Below are 20,438 nucleotides of genomic sequence, written 5' to 3'. Positions count from 1 at the left end.
ACACTACAATACATCTGTTATGTAAGTAGAAAGAGTAGTACTATTTTTTTTTCCTGGCATAGTACAGCTGACCCAGCTGCTTTAACTACTTGCCGACTGCTCCACGCCAATTGGGGTGAACGTGTCGGCAGCCCCAGAACCACTCATCGGCAATTGGTGTGAAGTCCTGGGGCGGGGTTTTGCAGGAGATTATGCGCGCTGATGTGCGCGCATCTCCGCTTCGTCATCAGTCTCCTAGCGGCGATCGACAATTTACAATGTACAGCGCAGCAATCTATGGCAGCACTATATTATATCGCTCCTGAGCCTCCCAAGGGGACAGCCGTGTCACACAGTTGTCCCCCTGGGAGGCTCAGGAGCGATCGACTGTCATAGGCTGATGCTTTGATTGGCTGGTGATTGCTTTGATTGGCTAGTGGGGGGGGAAGGGAAGTGAAAAAAAAATAATTAAAAAAGGGCACCTTTATTTAAAAAAAATAAACACATAAATAAAGAATAATAAACAAACATCCCAGCAGTGATCAGAGCCCACCGACAAAAAGCTCTGTTGGTGGGCAGAAAAGGGGAAGGGGTCACTTGTGTGCCTGAGTTGTACGGCCCTGCAGCGAGCCCTTAAAGCTGCAGTGGCCTAAATAGTAAAAAATAGCCTGGTCACTGGGGGGGGGTGTAAGCCTATGGTCCTAAAGTGGTTAGTCGAAGCAAAAAGTAGCTGTGAAGTGATATTAACATTGGTGTAGTGTTTTCCTTTTTTTTTTGTATAAGACGTACTCTGCAGTAACGGTTTACTAGATTTTTCTTATACAAATTATGTAATTGAGCCAGGGCTGCTCAAACATTTGCATGCACATCTGCTGATAAAAAACAGATTTCTCTAGTCCTTCAGAACTACAGATAAACAGCAAGTCTTCCAAAGAATTCCTGGAATGAAAAACTTAGGCAAGGAAGATTTAAGCAGGGATCATAAGGAAATGCACATGTTTTGGATCTCTTAAACTTGTCCTTAAACATCACTGGGAGATTAGAACATTGAACATTGGGTGTGAGAACATTCTATAAAATTCTGCACAGATGTTCCAAATGTTGTGTAATAACCAGTACATAAGGCTCTTTCACATGTGTGCTTGTCAGGCAGTTCAGCCTCCCATCTGTGAGCGCCTTTTAGCTGCGTTTGTAACTCCTCACATCATTGTTTGACACTGTGGTATTAACCGGGGGCAACCCCCTTTCAACATAGTGTCTAAAACAGGCCACGGAGGTGCTCAGATGTGACCCCATAGGCTCCTCTTGCCTGCTTGTGTTGAGTGCTAGCAAGCGCTTGGGCGGTGCACAGGAGCAGCGGACAAGCAGCAAATTCACCACCTCTAGCCTCCCGAGTGAAAGAGGCCTAACTGGTACAAAGCATGGCACCCCACCATCTTACTTGCATAAACTTACTGCATTTTAGGTATCTATCTGAATTTTTTTTCAAACTGTAGAGTATTTATGTTTTTGTTGCAGGATGGCAAGATGGAGCAGGAGGCTGCAAGCAGAATGAGAGGAGAAGCCAGGCAATGTAAAAGACAATGGACTGATACCGGTCATAAAGAGATGTGCAGCCAGAAAACATAAAAGAGGCTGGAGACAATGCCGATCACCTGATTCCTCCTGGGGGTTCTGCATTTCCTTTGCTGCATGAAGTCAAGTCATCACCATGTGACTACCGCAACGCATAATGGCACTGACTTCCTGGACTGGGCTGCAGCTTGGAATCAGGGTGCCCAAGGCGTTGGTTTGTGGATCTCCTGGGTCCCTGGCTGGTTATGTGAGTTCTTCTTCCTCCTTGCTTTTCCTCCCGTTGAGGCAGCCATACTCATTCGAGGGGAAGCTCTCTAGTCTGACTGAGGAGGTTGGGGAAGGGGTGCTCTGTCTTCTGACTAAGGGGATGATGTTCTGAGGTCTGACTGAGGGGGTTTGGGGGCCTGTCAGTGCTATTGTAACCTGCACTGTGGGGGAAAATCTCTGACTGTGGGGATCTGGGGTGGTATTGTAAGTGGCATCTCTCTAGCTGGGGGAGTTTCGGAGCCTAAAAGTGCCAAATGCCATTGTAACCTGCACTGGGTAAAGGGGAACTCTGGCTGAGGTGGTCTGGGTGGTATTGTAACTTTCCAAGGATGTGCAAAGTCATTCTTCACATTAAATGTGAGAATTGCCGTATTTTTATTTTAATGTGAAATATTGGTTTTGGTCATGATATAAGATTATTACTATTATATCTGATTTTAATTAATGTTAGTAGCTAGTTTAAACCGACTCCTAAAAACATGGTTTTAGAAAAGTTTGGCTCTTAAAAGAAATCTTAATCTTACTGCTGATCATTGGCGCTTCTGGCAAATGAGTTTGCAGACCACTGCCATAGACTATAAAGCCTTTGTGAGTCATCCAATTGGCCACACCCTGACAAAGCCCAATAGGGCAAAATGCATAGGTGGGAGGAGCATGTGTATGAGGAAGCATAAAGCCTTGCAACCCATGCCGATCCCCGTCGAGTGCTCTATTGAGTGTGCCAGTAGATCACGGGACCTCCGTCCACCAGCCGCAGCACATGAGCCACAGCAGAATTGTCTGCACCACCGGGAATAGCTAGCAGAGACCCTGTAACCTGATGGTGCCACTAGCTGCATGTATAGTGATTGCAGGAATCTGGTAAGATGAATGACGGATGTTGTATCTGGCAAGTGCTAGCAGCACATGCAAGACTGTGAGAGAGCTTTATACCACTGCAATTGAACTGCTTTGTGGTATGCCTGTGAAGTCAGGCTAGCAATTTGCAATTAAAGCTTTTTGGCTGGCTGGACTATTTGCTAATTGATTTGCCTTGCTTACTTGCCTGCTAAATTTTGAATAATATGTGACTACCACTGATTCTACTGAGCAGAATTGCATTTCTGCTTATGCTCATGTCATAGGTACTACATACAATCAAACTCAGTGGCGTAGCTAAGGAGCTGTGGCCCCCGATGCAAGTTTTACAATATTGCCCCCAAGCACTCCATACATAACAATTGATACGGCGCACCAAAACCTGCCAATGGCAACTAGTGTCAGAGGTGCTAGAAGGGCGTATGAGAGAAACCGGCGCGGGAGACTTGGGAGCAGGATACAGCCTGTATATGGCTGATCCTGCTGCTGCACAATTCCCGGCCATGTTAAATACTATTCCCCCTCCAGGCTGCCATGGATGGTGGGGAATGAAATAATTTGGCTTCCAGCAATTGCTGGAAGCCGAATTATTGTGTTTTAAAAGTAACTTCAGCTCCGTCTTCTGATGGCGTCGAAGTTACTCTCTGTGCGCCCAAGTCTCCTGCGCTGGATTCACTGTGTTTGGCAAAAAGGGGATGGGGAACAGTTTGTTAATGATTACCACTATTCAAAGTATCTATAAAAGTGATTATTATGAACACAGGATTAATAGAGAGCTAATACAGTAGTTAAGGAAGGGCCCTTCTGGGCCCCGATGCGACCGCTACCTCTGCACCCCCTATTGCTACGCCCCTGATCAAACTGCATGAACAAGTGCACTTGCGCCATTATCAGAAGCCCTAACCAGCTGGATTGGTGAGTGACGCAATTTGGTGAGTGACACAGAGAGTTATCTCTCTGTGAGTGTAACTTCCACTCACCAGCTGGTGGAAATGAATTATCTGGAAGTTTTTACAGACTGACACTCTTGCTGCAGTGATGTTTGGTACAATTCTTACAATTGATAGACGCGGTCAGGAGAGAATTGCTTTTTTCCTACAGGTTTATTTCTTCCCGAATGCTCCTTCCCAAAGAGCAATGTTAATCTATACGGCCAGCTCCTTACTATCTCTCAGGCCATCAAGAGCTGCATCTCACATTGGGAAAAAACAAGCTAATTTGCTGGAATCTCTAGGGATTTTAAATAAAACGCACAGAGGTAAAAAAAAGGTGGCCAGGCCCATAAAAAGTGGCACACTCAGACTCAGTCCAACTTCAGGGACCCAGGCCCATTAAAAAAAAAGAACTTTCCAGCGATCTCCAGTGACGTTTACTGGAAATCAGAGGCTGAAAGTAGCAGAGGTTACCATGTCCCTAGTCAGGGATGCAGAAACACCCCGGCAGTGAACCCAGTCGCCAATGCTAAGCCCCATGCAGTCACCGCATTGCTCTGCAATGCCCACTCTATAAACAACAAGACAGCCATTATTGCGGACCTTATTCAGACATGCGATTTTTCATGCATCACTGAAACCTGGATTGATGGCAATGCGGGCCCCACATTGGAAGCAACCATCCCAACCAATTACTCAGTCCTAAGTGGAGGAAGACGAGACCGCAGAGGAGGGGGTGTAGCAATTTGTGGCAAAACAACTCTGAAGCTCAGAGCCCTGAATGTTGGCTCAACAAAGTCCTTTGAATGTATAGGTGCCCAGATCTCAGCTGGTAAAGGCTTCAAAATTTTAGTGGTTTATCGTCCCCCCGGAGATGCTGACCCATTCCTACAGGAATTCTCAGAACTTCTGGCAATGCTGACTCTGTCTTATCCGAGATGGATCATCCTTGGTGACTTCAACGTCTGGGCTGATAACACTCAATCACAAAATGCAAATGAACTAATAAATCTCATGGGTGGACTAGGCTTCACACAAGTTGTAAAATCTGCTACCCACAGAGGAGGGCATACGCTAGACTTACTGTTCCACCTTGGAATGGACATTGGTAACATAACAGTAACCCCAGTGGTGTGGCCAGACCATCACATAATACAGTTTACTATTGAACATCACCCTATCAAGCAGCTCCCTAAAGAAACAATCAAAATCCGTCCCCTGAAAAAATTAACACCGGAGAGGATAACTGCCAACCTGGATTTTACAAATCTGATCCACAGTCAAATGGACCCAAACACTCTAGTAACCCAGTACAACAACACGATATATGAAACACTTGAACGTATTGCCCCATGGCGCACCAAATCAGCAACCAAAAAGCAGAAAGCTAATTGGTTTGACAAAACCATCATGGATCTAAAAAAGAAAGGGCGCAGACTAGAAAGACAGTGGCGTAAATCAGGGTCTGAGGAGCAGAAATCTAGCCTAGTTCAACACCTCAGACAATACCAACAAGCAATAACCAAGAAAAAAATCAGACTTTATCTCGCACAAAATATCTACAGCCAACAACAGAGCTGGTCAACTCTTCCACACAGTGGAATCACTCTGCAACCCTTCCTGCCTAAAAGCCCCAACCACATTCTCCAGGGAAAGGTGTGAAGAATTCTCTGCCTTATCTGCCAAACAAGGTGTCTACCATCCGTGCCAGCATTACACCAACAACAACAATTGACCACTGGACTTTGCATCTGCCTACTACCGTACCACCATGGCAAGTCTTTGACACTCTGAGTGAAGAAGATTTTGGAATTCTCATTCAAAGTCTCCGCCCCACTACCTGCGACCTGGATCCTGGCCCAACTGGATCCTTAATGCAGTGCCCAGAGCTGATCAGGCCAGCACTTTACAAAATCACTCAGTGCTCCTTGCAAATTGGACTTTTCCCAGAACTAAAGAAAGCAATCATAAAACCCGTCTTGAAGAAACCATCACTAGATCCTGATTCTGTAACCAACTACAGACCTGTGGCAAACTTATCATTCCTATCAAAAGTTATCGAGAAAGCAGTCGCCAACCAGGCTTACAGATAACAACATCTTTGATACTTTTCAGTCAGGATTCAGGAAAAGGCACAGCACTGAAACAGCATTAGTCCGAGTAATGAATGATCTACTTGCTGCAAGAGACAAGGGGGATTGCTCAATTCTGATTCTTCTTGACTTGTCTGCAGCATTTGATACTGTGGATCATGAAATACTAATCCAGCAACTGAAGAATTACTGTGGCCTAAGGGGTACTGTTCTTAGCTGGTTTCAGACCTTCCTATCTGGCAGGACACAGCAAGTATGTCTGGGCACACACTACTCTAATCCAGTGCCACTTCCCGATGGAGTTCCACAGGGTTCTGTACTATCACCATTACTCTAACTCTTTGCAGTCTACATGCTCCCACTGGGCAAAATAATACAAAACTATGGCCTAGGATACCATTGTTATGCAGATGACACACAACTGTATCTGTCCTTCAAGCCTGGCACCCAAGACCCATCAGCATCCATTAATGCGTGTCTAGTGGATTTACAAAATTGGATGAACACCAGCTGGCTGAGGCTGAACTCTGACAAAACAGAGGTGTTGGTGGTAGGTGGTCCACACATGATGGATAAAGTTCAAAACGCTCACCACCTCAAACTAGCAATTGGGGGAGATACTGTACAGTATAAAGACTCTGTGCGAAACCTTGGGGTGATCCTGGATGGAAATCTAAAACTCAAACAGCAGATATCAGCTGTCGTCAAGTCTTCCTTCTTCCATCTAAGAAATATAGCGAAAATCAAACACCTTATCCCAGCTGAAGACCTACCTGTCCTGGTTCATGCATTTGTATCCTCCCGCCTAGACTACTGCAACGCCTTGTTCATCGGATCTACAGATAAGGTTCTGCGCCCCTTACAGCTAGTACAGAATGCTGCAGCCAGACTCCTAGCCAATGTCCCCCGCAGCTCACACATCACCCCAGTACTGCAAACTCTTCACTGGTTGCCAGTAAAATGGAAAATCAATTTTAAGATCTGCCTGCTGACATTCAAGGCTCTACACCACATGGGACCCAAATACATAGCGGATCTATCAGGGCTGTGGAGTCGGAGTCGTGGAGTCGGAGTCGTGGAGTCGGGCAATTTTGGGTGCCTGGAGTCGGAGTCGGAAAAAAATGCACCGACTCCGACTCCTAATGAATTTGTAACTGTAATTAAAATAGAAAATATGATAACATTTTCTATTTCTCAGATAATAGTCATTAAAAATAATGTATATATACAGTATATATACAGTAATAGCTGTGCTTAGTCCACAAAAATGAAATAAACCAGTCAAAATTAGTTACTTGTGCTGCTTCAATAAAGCAGTCCCCATATTTTTAAGGTCAGATATACATATCTGATTGTGACTGTATATATGATGTGTACACAGGAATCTCTTATATATACTAAATAACATCTATGCTGTAAGAATAAAGCCTGATGTGTAGCTGTGTCACTAATAGAGATGGTCAACGAGATGGAAATAATTCTGCATTGATGCTGATTTATGCAAATGTATGCACTCCCTTTGCTGATGAAATCAAATAATGTGATATGTTATTAAAATTTGGTTTGGTGACTACAAATTAAAGGGTAACTGAAACGGATGAAAAGTAAAGTTTTATACATACCTGGGGCTTCCTCCAGCCCCCTTCAGGCTAATCAGTCCCTCTCTGTCCTCCACCACCCGGATCTTCTGCTATGAGTCCTGGTAATTCAGCCAGTCAGCGCTGTCCGGCCGCATGCCGCTCCCACAGCCAGGAACATTCTGCACCTGCGCAATAGTGCTGCACAGGTGTAGTATGCTCCTGGCGGCGGAGTGTGTGCATGCGCACTACGCCTGACTGGCTCAAGTACCTGGACTCATAGCAGAAGATCCAGGTGGTGGATCTCAGGTTTACTTTGTTACACAGTAGTACTATACTCTACATATGCACTCCCCACAGAGCTGCAGGGAATCCACTGAGAATGCTGTCCACATTAAACACAGAGGTGTTGTCTGTTTACAATCTCCTCATTCCCCTGCAGAGTACCTGCACATCATTCTTACATGTACCCACACTTACATTGCCTAAGGCCTGATAGATGTTCTTTGTTCCGGTTTGTACCTTTTACAAGTACTCTTACCAAGGACTAGTTTTAGTCTAAAGGGAATAAATATAGTAGTCTACATATCCTTCTCACTTCAGTTGTCTTGTAAAATTCCTAAGCGTTGGCAGTTAAGAGACGAATTTCATGTTACATACTTTTAACCTCTTGACGACCAGCTAACGCCGATTGGCGTAAACTGGTCGTCTGCGGGTTACCATGAAAACGGCCGCTCGATCGAGCGGCCTTTCCATGTCAGTTCACGGAGGGTGTCTCCGTGAACAGCCGGAGAGCCGCCGATAGCGGCTTGCCGGCAAAATGTAAACAGGCGGGGAAGAAATCCCCGCTGTTTACATCATACGGCGCTGCTGCGCAGCAGCGCCGTAGGGCAGATCGGCGATCCCCGGCCTCTGATTGGCCGGGGATCGCCGGCATATGATAGGCTGAAGCCTATCCCACAATGCGCAGGACGGATATCCGTCCTGCGCAGCCCAGCAAGGGAGAGGGAGGTAAGGGGAGGGAGGGAGCGCACAAAATGCTGCGGAGGGGGGCTTTGAGGAGCCCCCCCCGCTACCCACTAATGGCCGGCGGCGATCAGACCCCCCCAGCAGGACATCCCCCTAGTTGGGAAAAAAGGGGGGTAGTCTGATCGCCCTGCTGCACTGCTGATCGGTGCTGCGGGCTGTAGAGCCCACGCAGCACCGATCAGTGAAAATTCCCCTGGTCGGCAAGTGGTTAATCAACAAAATTGTAATATGCAAATTAGAGGAGTCGGAGTCGTGGAGTCGGAGTCGGAGGAATCCTAAACTGAGGAGTCGGAGTCGAGTCGGTGGATTTTTGGACCGACTCCACAGCCCTGGGATCTATTGGAACTTTATGCCCCTTTACACACCCTCCGCTCTGCCAACAAGATGAAGCTGGTTATTCCCAGGATACACTTAACATTTGGTGCTCGGGCCTTTTCCTATGCAGCCCCTACTCTATGGAACTCACTTCCACAATCAGTACGAGAGGCTCCTTCTCTGGACAGCTTTAAAAAAAAGGCTAAAAACTCACCTCTTTTCCCTAGCCTTTGAGACTGCATAATGCAGGGTCACAGCGCTTTGAGTCCCCAGGGAGAAAAGCGCTATATAAATATTATTGTTATTGTTGTTGTTATTGTTAATAACCCAGTGTGTGATTCAAATGCTATCCAGTTCAGCCAAAATAGACAAACACATTACCAGATAATGTTATATTGCAAGCAGTATTTCTAATCCAAAATACTAATCCTGCTAGGATCACTGTAATATGATAAGCCTATTGTGCAAAGAATTCTATGAATCTACTACAGTACAAATATGTATTATACTAGGCATTAGGCCCGTTTGTTAGGGGTTGCTAGGTGTCACGTGCCGCGTGCACGCCACGCGGACCTGCGTAAAACAACGGCGGCACACATGAACGCAGGTGGACGTAGACCTGCACCTGCGCTTTTATTAGGTAGGATCTTAACCTTTTACCAAAAGATACTATTTTTTTGGGCACCGGCTATGACTGAATAATTTAAAAGGGAACCTAAAGTGAGAAGAATATGGAAGCTCCCATCTTCCTTCTCTAATTAATGATGCTGGTTGCCTGTCTTCTGTAATGGTAATCTGCTTTTAATACTTTAAAACAAGAAGTTTGGAATCAGGATGATACCATTTATTGGCTAACTTCTTGCTTTTACTGATGGCTAACACGGTATAATACTCTACTTCTAAAATGTTAAGTCCCGTCCGCAATATCGCCTTGAGCAGGCGCAGGGCGCTATTGCAGATGGGAACACGTAGAAGGCTACGTGTGGCCAGGCAGCAAAGTGAAAGTAGCTGGCGGCAGGGGAAAGGAGGATCCAATCGTGACTGCGAGGGCACAGGACGGCTGCAGGAGCCTGGTAGAAGACCCAGGTGAGTAAAACTGATTTTTTTTTGTAGGCTTAAGTGTCTCTTTACGGCCTTTATGACCGGCGATTTTTTGAGCGACAAGGGATCGTTTCCTTTGGGGATCTGGGTACAGGCGCTCGATCACCCAGACGTTTAGCGATGTGTGGCAATAACAACCATCATGGTGGATCTATAAGATCCCTGACCACCCCAGGCAAAGTACCACCATCACTTGACTTCCGTTCATGCCTGTCGTGTTCCGTCACGTGTACCCGATGGCCAGAAGATGGATCATGGGGACATCACTGGATCCATCTGCCTCCATCGGGTGGTGTGCATTTAGCTAAAAGTGCAGCCTAACAGCCAAGCAACTTACATTGTTATAGGGGAATGAGGACGCAACCTCTGTATTCCTCTCACGTCAAGTTCCCTTTAAGAACGAAAAAAAACAAAAACTATTAAACTTCAATGGGTACTTTTCCATTAGACGGGCGCATCCACTAGGTGGCGATAAAACTCCACCAGAATTACATCTTTCCCTACTATCCATGGCGGCCTGGAGGGGGAATAGTAATTATCGCCACCTAGTGGATGCGCCCGGCTAATGGAAAAGTACCCTTCAATGAAACAAAAACAAAAACCAACACTAGACCAGTTAAGGAAGGCATACACTGCAAGATTTCTTTAGGAGTTAGATAACTTGAGGTTAGATAAAAAACAATCTGTAAAAAAACAAAAAAATAAAACACAACTATCAGAAATATGGGCACATCCTATCAATATTTAGCCGAGTTTATAGGGATGGCAATGCTTAGGAGAACTCATGGAGAAGCATGTGATCAGTTTGATCAGCTGATAGATTTGTAAGGCTTTTATTTGCTGGTCATGATCATGTGTTAAACTAGGAAGTCATCACAGAAAATAAGAGCCTTACAAATCTTATCAGCTGATCAAACTGATTACATGCTTCTCCGTGAGTTTTCCTAAGCATTGCCATCTCCTAAGCATTGATCAGTCATGTCCACATTTCTGTGGTAAAATACACAGTTGGAGGCCCCTATATTTTACCATCAGGTGTGTATGTATGTACTATATATTACATTACTACTTTTAATACAAAATTAAAAGTAGTTTTGGATGGAGACCATAGTATACGGCACTGGGAAACAAGGTGACAGCGTGATCATGCTGTGTGTAAATAGCTCCTTATTATAGTAGAACAGTCTTTCAATCAAACCAAAAATACATTTTGGGACTCCAAATATCCCTTCTTTCCCACCACTCATTCTTATTATGGTTTTATTTGTCTTTTTGGATCTTACAGCATCATATTCCCAGTAATATGCAAACCAAATATAGTGCAGAATATTCACAGCTACTACAGCTACTGAAAAGGAGGAAAACATTACACATTACCTTCTTAGATAAGCAACATGTACAGTGAAAACCAGTAGCAAACGTCATGAAAGCATGTAAAGAAATAGACAGTTGTAGTTTTTAAACTTTTATCTAAGTATAACTGACCAGGGGCAAAGCTACCCATGGTATGCGTTATCCTCTTCTCGTTCCCCCTTCGATCCACATACCTTTTTGTATTGCCCACTCCTCTCCTTGCTCCCTCCGATCCCTGTAATCACTCCTTGAGAAATTAGACATTTGGCTAAAGCCACATTTTTATACAGGGAGGCAGGCTTGCAGAGATGATTCTTTCTAGCACCCTCCCATTCCCTCCTCTTCAAATTTATCAATGAGTGATTTTGGAGATCGGAGGAAACGAGGAGAGGAATGGACAATACAAAAAGGTATGTAGATCCAGCATGAATATATGTCTGTGTTTCCCTGAGGTAGCATTGCCTCGGTTTGGTTGTCCTTTAAGGACAAGTTAGAAGAGTGACTATCCATAGACCTACTGTATTTTGGGGAATATAAGACTCACTTTTTCTCCCCCAAAGGAGTCAGCCTCTCTCTGCCCCCCCCCATGTGTAAATAATGCAAAAGTGCCAGCGGGAGCAAAGAAACATACCTAATTTAGCATTGGGCGCAGTGTCCTCCCCTTTTTCGCTAATGTTGGTCAGTATATGTCAGGAATGCTCCGGCTCCTGATGTCATGTCTGTGACATTGGGAGCCGGAGAGCTGCCAACATACACACACAAGCAAGAGTGAGATAGATGACAGGAGGATACTGTGCAAAGTGCTTGATTAGGTATGTTACTTTGCTCTCGCTGGCACTCTGCATTACTTATACACACGGAGGAGGGACAGAGGCGGAGTCCCATTGGAGTGGCCATAAGAAGAAAAGAGGCAGATCAAACATTCTGGCTGTTGCTGTGCTGCAGCTCAGGGAGAGAGGTAGGTGCGCCCCCTCCCCCCATCTAGGCTATAAGAGAAATTTGGGTCCGACTTGAATATAGGACAACCCCTATACTTTTATATTGTGAGTCAGACCTACATTTCTCAACTTATAGTTAAGGATGTACGGTAGCTTGTTGGCTAATTCCTGTATACCGGAATAGAGTGTGTTGGTAAAACCTTATTTTTTAACTAACCTTCCTTTTTAGTTAGTTTACATTAGATTACACACAGGTGCACTCTATTTAGTCATTAGCACTCATCAGGCAATGTCTATAGGCAACTGACTGCACTCAGACCAAAGGGGGCTGAATAATTATGCACACCCCACTTTGCAGTTATTTATTTGTAAAACATGTTTGGAATCATGTATGATTTTCGTTCCACTTCTCATGTGTACACCACTTTGTGTTGGTCTTTCACGTGGAATTCCAATAAAATTGATTCATGTTTGTAGCAGTAATATGACAAAATGTGGAAAACTTCAAAGGGGCCGAATACTTTTGCAAACCACTGTAAATAGTATCATCCTGATTCAAGACTTTTAACTCAAACTGACATTGTGAACTAAGTGCAATAATCTACAACAGACATATTTCACTCCATTGTAGTTACGCAAAAGTTCTGAAAAACAGCCACAGGCTGCAGCACTTCACACACACACCCACTTACATAATCCAAGAAAGTGACGAGGCATGACTGATCAGTATACAAATACATGCAAGAACATTGTATACTACCATGGGCCACACTCCTGATCCAAGAATAAAGGATAACTGGGCTTCCCAAAAACACTTCATGCAGTTTTCCAGCATTTGGTATCCCATTACTGGTAGAATTTAAAGGACAACTTAAGTGAGAGGGATATGGAGGATGCCATATTTATTTCCTTTTAAACAATACCAGTTGCCTGGCAGTGCTGCTAGTCTATTTGGCTGCAGTAGTGTCTGAATCACACCAGAAACAAGCATGCATCTTATCTTCTCAGAGAACACCTGATCCACTGCATGCTTGTTCAGGGTCTAAGGCTAAAAGTAGAGGCAGAGGATGAACAGTATAGCCGGGCAACTGGTATTGCTTAGAAGGAAATAAATATGGCAGCCTCCATATAACTCTCACTTCAATTGTCCTTTAAGGGAAATTACAGCTAGGTCTTTCAGTTCAACTAAGCCTAACACTAACCTTAAAACTTAAACACTAAATTGCTAATCAGGCACTGTACAGGCACCCCCTCCCTCCCCTCCACGGAGTGAGATCTCGGTCTCGACATGTCGTAGTTTTCTGACGCCTAGCAACACCACTGCATGTCAACGCTTGACACGCATGGTGTTACAACCGCTGCAGTTTGTAGGCATTTAAATTGCACCAAAATTTCACTGGCGGGTGGCAGTGTTTGCTGCGCTAAACTGCTCAGCAAACACGCAGTTCAGACGTCCGCCTGAAAGGGGCCTAAAGCATTCACTGATTACACAGAGCTTCACCGAGGCGATTTGCATTCAGGAAACCCATTTCATCCCCTAAATATTTTCATACACATTACAAAAGAATTTGTCAAGCCTATTTTTCCCCACAATATTTTATTGTTCGCTGAGTGACCCTGGAGACGTGTGTATGTACTGTTCTACTCTGCACAATATCTGCACCGTAAAACCTTGGTGAAGTCCTGTACTGCAGCAGACTTCCTCCAGCCATGTGTACTATGACCCACCCTGTGGACATCATCGGGTCATGGACAAGAAACATGCATCAGAGTAGGATAGCTGGAGAACAGCCAAGGAGCACTGTGCTGGATCAGGTAGAGGTGAGATACTACTTACTCAACAAGCTTCTGTCTGGCTATAGCTGCATGCTGGGAAATAGGGGATACCACTAGACCACCAGAAGATGCTATATGCAAAGTGCATAGTAAGAGGACCATTATATAGGGGTACATTATAGGGGTGACTGAAAGTTGTACACAGTATAAGTCCTCTATAAGGGAGTACAGCACAGAGAGCAATATATATATTGCTGCTTCCTTTACGTAAATTCCACTTGCCTGGCTGAATCTCAGGATGCAAATTCTCTGACTCACTGACAAGAATGCAAAGGTATTCAGACCACTGTCCCTATGCTTGCTACAGGTTAGTGACTTGAACACTACGGATCATCACAGCAGACAAACATTTTGTAAAAAAGAAAGGTAATTATTGTATAGCACCTAGTGGTCAGCTGGATAGCATACTAGTTAAAGGACTAGAGGGATATAGATGATGTCATATTTATTTCCTTTTAAGTAATAACAATATACAATAAAATCTCTGTTATCCAGAAGTCAGTTAACCAGAAGTCTCAAGGGACCAGAAAAAAAAATTCTGGCCTTGTAGAATGCATAAATCTACTTTTACACTTCTTTATACAGTAATAAACCTCTGTTACATTAATTTAAGTCTGTCCTTTGTCTTAATTTGTTTTTAATTACTGTATTTCAAAATTAATACAGAGTGTATGGTATGTATATAGTGTGGGGTATAGTACTGTTTTTCAGTTAGGTCTATGTTTAACATCGAGCCTCAAACAACCAGAAACTACACTTATGCGGCATCAGCCAATCCCCGTTGGTGTTGGATAATGGGGGGTTTACTGTAAGCACATAGCAAACAGGATGCAATTATATGGCAGTCGTATGTTAACATTGCGATGGAATCCGTCAGAATAACGTGAGGCATGTAGTACAGTACTGAACAACATGGACTTTTACAGTTGCAGTGAAGCATACTTTTAGTTAAGGCAGAGTTCACTATTTTTGCATGCATTTTCTCAAATTAAAATGTGCATGCAAATTTTGCACTTTTTTTTTTCTTTAGTTAAGATCAATGGGAATACACATGTGATATGCAAATTTATGATGCAAGATGTACTTTTTTTTTTTTTTTTTCTTCAAGCATGCAAAAACCAGAAAGCAATTTCAAAAATTTCAATCAAGGTGCGATTTTCCATTACTTTCATTAGATGTGCGGCGAACGTGTTTTTTGCACATTAGCATTAATTTAAAAAAAATGTTAATCCTGCCTAAGGTCTCTTACATTCCGATCGCATTAGCGTTGGAAGTTTTTTTAAGCTATTTTTTTTCCCCTTCCTGACGATTTCTGTTTAGGGATGTTTTTGGTAAGCGTTTTTGTAGAGTGATTCCGTTTTTTCACTTCCTGACGTAAGTCAGGAAGTGAACTCTTCGATCCGGAAAAGAATAAATACAATGTAAATATTAAAAACGCAAACGCAATCGCTGCACAAAGCGATTTTGTGAGCATTTTTCCTATACTTTCCATTGTAGCAAAATCGCCCTGAAAATTGTCCATGCAGCACTTCTCTGAGAGGAAAGCGGACGGATCGCCCTAATCTGAACTAACGCATAGGATAGCATGGTGTAATCGCTTTCAGGGCGATTTTGAAAAATCGCAGGCACTAAAAAAAAAAAAAAAAAAAAAAAAACATTTCCAGTGTGAACGAGCCCTGAGGCCTTGTTCACATTATAGGCGTTTTTGTACAATTTTAAGAGCGGGCTATTTTCAAAATTGCCCTGAAAGCACTTGTGCAATGATTCTTTATAAGAGAGTTCATATCTGAGCAGTTCGTTTGCGATCCACTTAGAAAAGCGGTGCTTGGGCCATTTTTGAGGCAATTTGCCTCAATGGAAGTTATAGGTAAAACGCTCACAATATCACTTTGGCAAGCGATTGCGTGATCGTTTTTTGTTTTTTAACACATTGTATTAATTTTTTCCTGATTTTTTTCCGGATCAAAAGACGGAAGCGCTCTGCAAAAGAGCTTACAAATAACGCCCACAAAAACAAGGGAACACAAAAAAAAAAAATCGCCAGAAAACGTGAAAAAAAAAGCCCACTGCAGACGGCCACGCTAGAACGCAATGTGAACAAGGCCTGACAGTGTGCATTGCATGGTGTGCACAGTGCTGCTTTTCCCATCCCTTGTGATCCAATTGTTACAGGGCACGCAACATGTCAGCGTAAAAGTAGCCCAAGGCCTTATGCTGGGAATATACCATGAGTGCAGAGAGCCTCTGAGAACGCTCAGTGAGCGAAACGGTTGTCAGGCCCCACACTGCTCCCACCATACCCCGCAGCATTGGGAAGACCTGGTAGGTTTTAAACATGCAACTTTTTTATATGGATTGAATGTCATTTTTGCAAGACACAAGAATAAAAGCTTTTTTTAGTGGAATGCTAGTGCCAAACTGCTCCTTCCCTTTCTCTTTTTGTGACAATATACCATGAGTTTTTCTGGCAGATAGATGGCTCGATAGATAATTTCCGACAGGTCCGATCTAATTTTGTTCAATTTTTTCTCATTGAAGTGAATCGAATTTGATCAGAAGAACGATCGGAAAAATGATCAGGCAGTTTATTTGCCAAAAATAAAAAAAAAATTGTGTATTCCCAGCATTACTTACATAATGTACAATCAATCCATAGCCTGATTGATTTTTGGGATTTTTTTTCATGCGTCCTTCAGAAATGCACTGTCTACAGACAGCCCATTAGGATAACACAATGCAGTGATGTGAGCTATATGTGCAGTGTATTCACGTACTGTAACCTATTGCATCATTATGCAACGTGCATAGTGTGAACAAGTCCTAGCAGTATTTGTACACAAATTCGTTTTTGAATGATATTACAGGTAATTTTCAGTAAAGTGATGGGACGTTCTGACCAAATCTAAAATCAATACAGAATTGAAGAGTTTGCAAACATTATTTGGGTTGAAAGACCTATACATAGCACAGCTGGTTTTAGCACCACACACAGGAGGTTTTCTGTACTCAATTATAGTGAAGCCAAGTTGCCCGTTTGGTTCAATTCACTATACCAGCTGCACTACACCCTTCATGAACTGTGTGATGGAAAACTAATAATATTTTCAGAATACTGCCAATGGTTGCTGCATATGAGATTTACAACCTTGAATGAATCTGGATATCTAAAAGACACACTTCCCTTCAAAATCACTAGATTTAACAATGCACGGGTAAAGTGATAATTAAAAAATGAACATAAAATGTAATTTTAGGAACATTTTCAGCTCTACAGGAATCTTAAAGTGGAACTGAACTCTTGCACAGGACAGAAGGAAAACAGAGAGAAATGCATCCTGTATGTATTTAGAGAGTTTAGCCAGTCTAATTCCCACTCATCTGTGACTAATCACCAGTGTAATGTGATCTCTCAGCTGAGTCAGCTGGCTGCCTCCGCAGAGCAGCTAATTTGTAAACATAGGATTTTAACCGTTTGAAATCAGGAAATAGGCCTGGTGCACACCAAAAACCGGTAGCAGATCCGCAAAATGCTAGCAGATTTTGAAACGCTTTTTCTTATTTTTCTGCAGCGTTTCAGCTAGCATTTTGCGGTTTTGTGAAGCGTTTTTGGTGTAGTAGATTTCATGTATTGTTACAGTAAAGCTGTTACTGAACAGCTACTGTAACAAAAACCGCCTGGCAAACCGCTCTGAAGTGCAGTTTTTCAGAGCGGTTTGCGTTTTTCCTATACTTAACATTGAGGCAGAAACGCCTCCGCAATCCAAAATCTGCAGCAGCCCGGGAGTATGCGTTCCTGCAAAACGCCTCCCGCTCTGGTGTGCACCAGCCCATTGAAATACATAACCCAAGCGGATCCGCACCTGCAAGCGGATCGCAAACCGCAGCCGCACCGCTCTGGTGTGCACTAGGCCATAGACACACTGCAGATTTATTGCAGGATATGTATTAGCTGCAACAAATGTTTTTCTTTGAGGCTAAGTTCACAATGGGACGTTAAAGTCGCACGTTAAAACAGCATTTAACGCAGAATAACTCACTGCAATGAAAAATCAATGCCCTGTTCACAGTGCACACGTTGCGTTGGTGCCTAACGCTGCACGTTAAGTAAAAGTACTGCATGCAGTGCGTTATACATGTTATTAGCTGCGTTGGACTGTTTGCACATGCTCAGTAATGACTTGGAAGCATACTTTTCATTGCCTGTATTTTTTACTGTATCTGCTGTATGAGACGGTAACGCTGCGTTGCCACTTTTTGGGCGCGTTGCGTTGTAAGCTTGTGGTGCGACTTTAACGTGGCATCAAAACACAACGTCCCACTGTGAATCTAGCCTAAAGGTTATTATGCTGTTGCTTTTCTTTTATAGTAGAGAAGTTCTGAGTTCAGGTCTGCTTTAATTAACAAAGGCAGCAACAGAACATCCCATCGTCGCGTATTGAGATGAATGGAAGCATTCATCTTACGTGGATTGCACAAGCGTCGTGGTCGATCACATTTTCTGAGATGCTGTATGCAGCTTTTGGATTTGGCAGCATTTGTAGTTACGTATTCCCCAGGGGCTCGACTCAACGACAAATGATGACAAAATGCTATTCTGCGCGGCAAGTCACATTTTTGATCACTATACAGACAGTCCCCTATTTCCAAGCAACTCGAGTTACAACATTTAATACATATAAAGTTGTATTCACGGTTTTGTATTAGGACTATTTTGTTGTTACACGTTACAGCATTGTATAAACGGCTGTAATAGTTTAAAACACATTAAAAGCCCATTCAGAACTGCAGCAAACATGGTTTTTGCTATATGTCTAAACCCAGAGATGTCGAAAGTAAATTGTTTATCCACCTTTCACCGTGGATAACATGACACGACTTGACTTACAAGCAAATTCATCTTACAATCTCACGGAACGGAAACGGTTTGTAAGTAGGGGACCCCCTGTACATAACAAATTCAGGTGCAACTTTTTCTCCATACACCCAACTCATACAGGAACAGGATTATTCACCATTTTGAGCTGGGTCAGACTGATGGGCGACTGTCCCCATCGTTTACCACCTGGGATCTACTGAGTCGTAACTGAGATAAATGGGAGCGTTCATCTAACGTAATTTTTGCTAAAACACCGCGTTCCATCAATTTTTCCCGGACGCTACCTGTAGCTTCTGGCATTAGCAACTAAATTCTATCCACCTAGGGCTCTAAATGCGATACGACTGTGCAGAAAAGCTTTTGGCTGCAACAAAACAAGCTGCTGGGAGCAATCTGTGTAAACCAGCCCTCCTATACAAGGGCTTAGAGAAAGTGTTTACTTCAGCACACATTACCTATCCTGATACATGCAACATCTGCATTTACAGGAATTGGGAAATCTAAGCCTGCCAGTGCCAAACATTTCAAACTTCCTGCAACAAGCATCAACAAGATGGAAATGAGCAGTGATGGCTTTCCCCTCCAGTAGTGATGTCAAGGACACCGTTCCTAGATACCACACACACCATTCTGGGGAGTCTCATCATCACATAAGCAAGCACAAGGCTGCACAGGCAATGCAGTCCTATGATGGGGCTAACAGGCAATGCAGTCCTATGATGGGGCTAACAGGCAATGCAGTCCTATGATGGGGCTAACAGGCAATGCAGTCCTATGATGGGGCTAACAGGCAATGCAGTCCTATGATGGGGCTAACAGGCAATGCAGTCCTATGATGGGGCTAACAGGCAATGCAGTCCTATGATGGGGCTAACAGGCAATGCAGTCCTATGATGGGGCTAACAGGCAATGCAGTCCTATGATGGGGCTAACAGGCAATGCAGTCCTATGATGGGGCTAACAGGCAATGCAGACCTATGATGGGGCCAAGAGGCAATGCAGTCTTATGGTGGGGCCAACTAGCAGCAGCCTCCCGCCTTGCCTGCCTGTACTGAGAGCAGAGCATTCTCTCATGTGCTGGCATCACAATAGACTGACTGCAAGTGTGCATCCTGATTATTAGTGATGATGATCACACCTCCCTCCCCATTAGCTGAGCTGTGCTGTGATGATGACCCGGAATGCCGCAGCTAACGGTTTACATTGTAGCAGGGGATGCGGAACGTGGCTCTTACCTCTTCAGAGAGCGGCCCAGCCTCCTGCCGCCCGTACACAGCGATCCCGGCAAGTGTCACAGTATAGCTGGGAAAAGACACCCGAGCGTACAGCTGTTTGTTTGCAACCTCGATTTACGGCAAGGAAGGCATCCGCAGCATCCCTGTAGACGTGCACACTCCTCACTGCTCTGTGACGGCCTCTGGGCGGTGCGCTGCTAGTCTGCTGGCTCTGCTTGTTGTTGTTGATCATTAGTTGCTTGGCAGAGCCAGCCGAGGGAATGTGAGATGTGCTGCAGTAAACACAGGGAAGCAAGGTTGACATTTACATTCAGCTTCACGCAAGAGGCCGCTGTTCCACAGGAAGGGCTATCTAATTTAACCTCTACTGAGTTTAGGGTACTTATCTATTACTGGGGGTCCGACTGGCTATCTATGCTAGGGAGGCAGCTACATAATGGTTGGGGCACATCTGGCTGGCTATCTATGCTGGGG

General features: G+C 43.9%; 1 protein-coding gene across 1 annotated transcript in view; it reads right to left on the bottom strand.

Moving 5' to 3' along the window:
• ABAT (4-aminobutyrate aminotransferase) overlaps positions 1–20,130 on the bottom strand; it is a 211,214-nt gene extending 191,084 nt beyond the window's left edge. The window contains exon 1 of the mRNA XM_068246831.1: positions 19,965–20,130. The gene's annotated coding sequence lies outside the window, so the exon portion shown is untranslated. The remainder of the gene's footprint in view (positions 1–19,964) is intronic.
• Between the last annotated feature and the right edge of the window lie 308 nt (positions 20,131–20,438).

The sequence above is a fragment of the Hyperolius riggenbachi genome, chromosome 7, assembly GCF_040937935.1.
Source record: "Hyperolius riggenbachi isolate aHypRig1 chromosome 7, aHypRig1.pri, whole genome shotgun sequence".
Taxonomy (NCBI): Eukaryota; Metazoa; Chordata; class Amphibia; order Anura; family Hyperoliidae; genus Hyperolius; species Hyperolius riggenbachi.
The sequence above is the reverse complement of the archived record's forward strand: the minus strand, read 5'-3'. Positions and strand labels throughout refer to the sequence as shown.